The sequence below is a fragment of the Herpailurus yagouaroundi genome, unplaced genomic scaffold, assembly GCF_014898765.1.
Source record: "Herpailurus yagouaroundi ecotype Mexico unplaced genomic scaffold, PumYag 77, whole genome shotgun sequence".
Taxonomy (NCBI): Eukaryota; Metazoa; Chordata; class Mammalia; order Carnivora; family Felidae; genus Herpailurus; species Herpailurus yagouaroundi.
The window spans coordinates 98328495-98334927 of record NW_024412388.1 but is presented as its reverse complement, the minus strand read 5'-3'; positions in this window follow the sequence as shown (position 1 = coordinate 98334927).

Here is a 6433-nt window from a genome sequence, read left to right as displayed (position 1 = left end):
GTCTCAGTGGTATGGAGGAGCTACAACCATACAGCTCTCCTAATTAGAAAGAGCAAATCTAATCAACTTTGATGATCAGCTTTGCGGATTATGTGGGATAAAATTTTCATGCCACAGCAGCCCCTTATTTCTGTCCCCCCCCCCCCGCCCCCTTCAGAGTCATTGCCTCTTCCACTCAGAGTATTCTCAGAGACCAGGGGCTATTTTTAATACTTGCCATGTGAAAACATCATTCAGAAGCAAATCTGCTATAAACTATCCCAGTTAGGTGGTCCGGAGCCAAATCTCAATGACTTCCTGCACAGTCAGGGTTACCACCCCTGTCCTTTCCATCAGTTTGGATGATTGCAAGTTATTCCCTTCTGACTAGAGGTGAACATTTCCACTGAAAATTTCCCAACTTGCAGTAGAGGTAGTAGATCATAGTGGTTGAGACCTTGGGCTCTGGGTTCAAGTACAAGACTATTTGAATCCCAACCACACTGGACCTAGACCTTGAGCCTCAGTTCACAAGTCTCAAGGATAATGCAGGATTTACTTCTTGGGGTGGGTGGGGAGGATTGTGTGAGCTGTTGGTTGCACCGTGCCTGACACTTAGCCTGGTGCATTTCTTTCCCAAGTACATGCTATTATTATGAACGTGCTCTGAGTTTCTGCAGCTAAAATATCTAATAGATGGGCACATCACAACAGAGCTTTACTTGCCCTCATAATGCCCTGCAACAGGAGATAAGGAAGGGAGAGTTTAGCTGCACATTTTCCAAAAGATGGACTGTCATGTGTTAGCTGCAGTGAGAGACCAGGGGGGTGTAGCCGGTGTTTTATCCTACCTGTTCCCGGTGTCAGTGGTGTGGGGTCACCATAGTGAGTGGCCAGGTGTTAACCGTGTCCCTGCCCTTGCCATAGTCCCCCTAATGAGAGCCTCCTTGAGTTTGCTCACCCCTTTGGAAAGAGGTCTCCCTTCTCTTTTGTACTAAGTTGGCAAGTCATTATTATAGTAATAATACCTGTTATTACCAGTCAATCTCTCTTTCGATACTAAATTATTATTATGTACTTGGCCAAAAAGGTCTGTGCTATTGTAATTTGTAAAGCCCAGACTAAGCAGGACAATAAAACTTGAATAACGACATCTTGCATTTATTTCCATGGTGTGTTTATTTTTCTAGTACGTAGTGTGTCAGCAGGCTGCTCCCTGGCCTCCCTTGGCCAAGGAATCCTGGCGTTTGCCTTTTATACTGTTCAGAACCCCAAGTTTCCGGGCCACACGTCCCTTTGGAAATCTCCAGGCAGTGCATCTTCGGGCCGTGGCGATAGCTGCATCAGGCAGGGCCGGACCTGGTGGGTGGCTGTTTTTCTGCAAACATGTGCTCCTGACCTCGAAGAGGCAGCGTCTTTATTATGGCCATTTATTATTTACAAAGCACTGCAGGTATACACAGCATTTTATGAGACACAAAGACAAGGTCCTGCCCTGTGCACTGAGAGGTTTTATCCAGCACTTCATCTGTCTGAGCTGAGCTGTGGGGACGCAAGGCAAGCAGGGCTGAAGGGCTGAGAGCTGCGTCTGGGATGTCAGGGTGGAAGGAAGGACTTCTGATGAGGAATTTTAAATGCGGGACGTCAGGTGTGTGATACTTGAAGTGTCACTCTGGGGTCCAGGGGAGGTTTTGTCATGACCTGTGTTGCAACACCACGAAGAGAAATTCTGTCCGTGTGCCTGGGAACAGTTTGTGGGTGGGGGGAAGAACCGAAAGACTCCGAAGAGACAAAGGCCTTGTCGGTCCCAACAATGTGTTATACCAGCCTGTACCTCCCCGCCCCAACTTTCCAGCAAGTTGTCTTGTTTTCTTCTGTTTTGGGGAGTGATCACTGCAGGCAGGAGGATTAGTCAGCCTTTAACAAAATGTATTGTTCTTAATTCACTGTGTAGCTTTAAGGAGATTCAATTTCCTCCTCAAGAAGGGTGGGTTTCTGGGTATTTGGACCCCTAATCTTCAGCCATCTGTCCATTACTTTTCTTCAGTCTGCATCTGTCTGTCAGGGCAGCCCCAGTGGCATCTCCCAGTCTGTGTGGGTTACCATCACCTGCCTGTGTCGTCCTTCTGTCTGACTAAGCAGACAGATACTCATTGAGTGCTCCCAGGAACAGATGCTGGGGTGAAGAGCTGAACAAGGCCTCGTCCCTGCCCCCCAGAAGCCATGGACCATCAGGACCGAGATGTGAAAAAGCAGTGAGGTTGGGACCAAAGCTGCCTCTCCTTCGGGAGGAGACAGAGGCTTGGCCACACGAACACAGTCACTCATCTGGAGATGTTCCTGGGCTCCTACCCTCTAAAGCAAGGGCTCACATTCGAAGAAGGTGCAGAAATACAGACTTGCTCTGGGCTCGGGACAAACCGATCACGTCCTTGGCATGGGATTCTTCCTGCTCAGAGCTCAGGGCTTAGTCTAATACCAGGCAAGTTTTGCAGCCAGAAACAGATATAAATTTGGCTGAGTAGCACTAGTGAAAGCAAAATAGATTCTGTAATGTACCGACTATGCACCAGATGGCTCTGCTTCCTACCAGCCCTGTAAGGCTGGTTAACAAAGCCTACTGCCCTCCATTATTGCCATCATCATCATCATCACCACCGGCTTCACCAAATCCGATTAAAAGCCCTGTGGTACATGGCACTCTACAGAGCCCTCTGAGTCTGGATGTTTAGTTGAGAATATTTCCTGCCTTCCCTCCCTCCAACCCCTCCCTCCGCCTCCACATCCCAGTGTGTCTGTGGTCTGGGTTATCATTTCCTCCACAATCCTCCCTCCCCATTCCCCGTCACTCACTCTGCCACTGCCTGGATTCAAGTTAGCATCCCTCCTTCATATTCCCTTCCACTTTCCCAGCCGATGTCAGAGTATGGACCTCCTGCATAAGAATCGTCTGGGGAGTGTGTTAACAGCGCAGGTTTCGGGGCACCTGGGTGGCTCAGTCGGTTAAGCGTCCGACTTCAGCTCAGGTCACGATCTCACGGTCCGTGAGTTCGAGCCCCGCGTCGGGCTCTGGGCTGATGACTCAGAGCCTGGAGCCTGCTTCCGATTCTGTGTCTCCCTCTCTCTCTGCCCCTCCCCCATTCATGCTCTGTCTCTCTCTGTCTCAAAAATAAATAAACGTTAAAAAAAAATTAAAAAAAAAAGTGCAGGTTTCTGGGAGCCCCTCTGCCCCTTCCAATTAATTCAGAGTGTCTGATGGTGGCCTATGGGCATTTGCATTGTAACAAGCTCCTTAGGTGATTCTGAGTTTGAGAATGCTGCCTTACACTTTCTCCTTTCAGCAAAAGCCAGATACTTAGCCTATCAGCTTCCTAGCTTAGAGGGGCACATACCAGAAGCCAGCTGTGGAAGGGACACCAACAGCCATATGCCAGAGCCAGCCTGTACCTGATGTCAAAAACAACATTTCCAGGAAATTTGAAAGCTGATTGTTAAACCATAGGTTGAAATCGACCATGGGGCAAGTATTTACATCACAGAAATCACCAAGCACTTGTGTGTGTGTTTGTGTGTGTGTTTGGAGAATCAGGTCACCAGCACACCCCTGGACACCAAGTGTCAACCCAGCACTGTGATTTGCACATAAGGGCACCAAGGAGCAGAGAGGAAAGGGACCCATCCAAGGTCTTTGCAGTAAATAAGGTGGAATCACAGCTAGAATCGGAGTGTCCTGTGCCCTGTTCTGGTTTGCATGAGAGCCCTATTCCTTTTTCGTAATGACTTTGCCTCTGTGGGGAGAGTGGTTTGTAAGGATTCTTACATAGAGTTCCCATGAGTGTTTATCACTCTGTGAGTTGGTTGGGGTTCTTCGATTACAAGCCGCAGATTCTAGCTGTCCTAAGCAGAAGAGAAATTCGATTGAAGAGTCTCATTGAGTTCACAGAACTGGAAAGCAGGCTGGCAGAAGGACTCAGCAAGGGCAGCTGAGGACTCCACGCATCAGGGACTGATGGACCGTCTCCTGAGGGAGATGTTGCTGGATTGAATCAACTCCAAACTCTTCTTTCCAACCTAGCTTTACTTTGTTCAAGATACAAAATCCTTAAAGAGAGCGATATTGCCCTGGGGCCCCATGCCCCACCCTTAGCTCAGGCTGGACCGGACCCTTGATTGTTCACTCCCAAGACTGCATACAATGGGTGAGAGATAATTCCCCCAAAAGAAATCAGGCACCTTTCCAGTGAGAAGAGGAAACTGATGTCAAGTAGCCAAAAACCCACATCCCTTCTCTGCACTTCAACCAGACAAACAGCACTAGGAAGCTTGGATCTATATCTCCCTCTTTCCATTGATACCCTGTGCGGCGCCTTATGCCCTGGGTACATCCTGCCTTTTGGCCTGGTGCTAGGATTGGGAACCAGACTTGGGCATTCTAATGCTTAAATGTGCGAGTTTCCCGTCATCCTCCGCTCATCCCCTGTGCCCTCTCTTATTGTACTGACTACCATCTAAATGCTAATGATTCCCGACTCTGTGTCTCTAGACCCATAGTTTGGGTTTCCATTGGACGTATCCACTGTAGATGTATTTCCCAGCTCCAACTTCCCCTTCATTCCTGCTGCCGCTGCCTGGATTCCGGTTAGCATCGTGCTCATGTGTCATTTGCACCACCTCTGATCTCTTTCTCTCTCGTGTTCTTTCCTATCCAATCTACGCTGCATGTTGTACTGTTTACTTCTTAAAAGCAAGAGGATCTTACCACCCCCATCCTTACATGACAGGCAATGCCTTTTTTATGCAAAGTCCCCACTTCCTACCTTGCATACAAAGCCTTTTGTGACCTGCTCTTCACCTGTCCCTCTCAGCCCCTCTCCTGCTCACTGCTGACACACAGCCTTCACCTTCACCACATGGACCCTTTCAGCAGACATGCCAGGGCTTTCCACTCCGGGGACTTTGCACCTGCCTGCTTCTCTGTGCAGTGCGCCTCCTCAGGATCTTTCCCCAGAAAGTTCTTACTCGTCCTTTGTGACTCAGAGGACAAGATGGAAAATGTGGGCAGAATGATTGCGGTAGATGGATGGGAGAGGCAGGGATTCCCCGGTGATTCTCAGTGAATCTTGGTGAAGATCGGCCTTTGCTGACCGGCCCCATTAAGTTTTATTTCTCTGTCCACTGTATCTCCACAACTCTTTGTTCATATAGTTCATAAAGCACTTACTCCTTTAGTGTATGAGTTCAAATGCATGTTTTTCACCTCGTCATGAACATTTATGAGTTTTGTGGCCACCCAGGACCTTTCACATCCTTCCTGCGTCCGGAAAATTCTCTGTTTTACAAACCCCCACATCTTATCTCAGGAGGGACGGCCTCAATGTCCCCGGCTCCCTTGCAGCTAGGGCACAGCACGTGACCCAGACCACCAACCACACATGAGCATTCAGAAGCTAGTGCTGCAAAGCTGTGAGCACTGGGGGAATCCATTCTGGCAAAGGTGGCTTGTATCTTCCGGAGTCTCAGAGGGAGTGGCAGCCAAAGATCCTGATGGGAGCCTCTGAGGTCGTCAGTTAAAGCTGCATGTCTGTGTAGACAGGAGAACCAGTTCTGCAAAGCATTTTGGGGTGTGATTTCTAGCTGTGTAGCTTCCCAGAAATTTTGTGATTTCACGAATATTCTTTAATAAGTCTATTTTCTGCTTAAAGTAGCCAGACTTAGCTTCTGATTTTTGCAACTAGGAAATTTGACCTTTCAGTCTGAAAAACCTGCAAGAGCAGGGTCCACTGTTTGTTTATTTCTTCATTCCTCCCTCGCAGCACCCAGCACCGAGTAGCTTTCGTGTACGTGTTTCTTGAACAAACACTTGCTTTCCCTGGGAGGAGGTTGCTTTTCCACAGTGCATGACTTTAATAGCTACAGGCTGGAGTTTCAGAGCTGAGAGCTTATGTTACTGGCCTCAAATACCTGGGTTCTGTAACCTTTTTCAAGGAGCTCAGAACTTCTCAAAGTGGAATGTTAAGATGACATTGACTTTCTTTTTCTTTTATCTTTTTTATTTTATTTATTTATTTATTTATTTATTTTTTTTTTTTTTTAATTTTTTTTTCAACATTTATTTATTTTTGGGACAGAGAGAGACAGAGCATGAATGGGGGAGGGGCAGAGAGAGAGGGAGACACAGAATCGGAAACAGGCTCCAGGCTCTGAGCCATCAGCCCAGAGCCTGACACGGGGCTCGAACTCCCGGACCGCGAGATCGTGACCTGGCTGAAGTCGGACGCTTAACCGACTGCGCCACCCAGGCGCCCCTCTTTTATCTTTTTTAAAATGTTTATTTATTTTTGAGAGACAGAGGGTGAGCAGGGGAGGGACAGAGAGAGAGGGAGACACAGAATCCAAAGCAGGCTCCAGGCTCTGAGCTGTCAGCACAGAGCCCAACCTGGGCTCGAGCCCATGA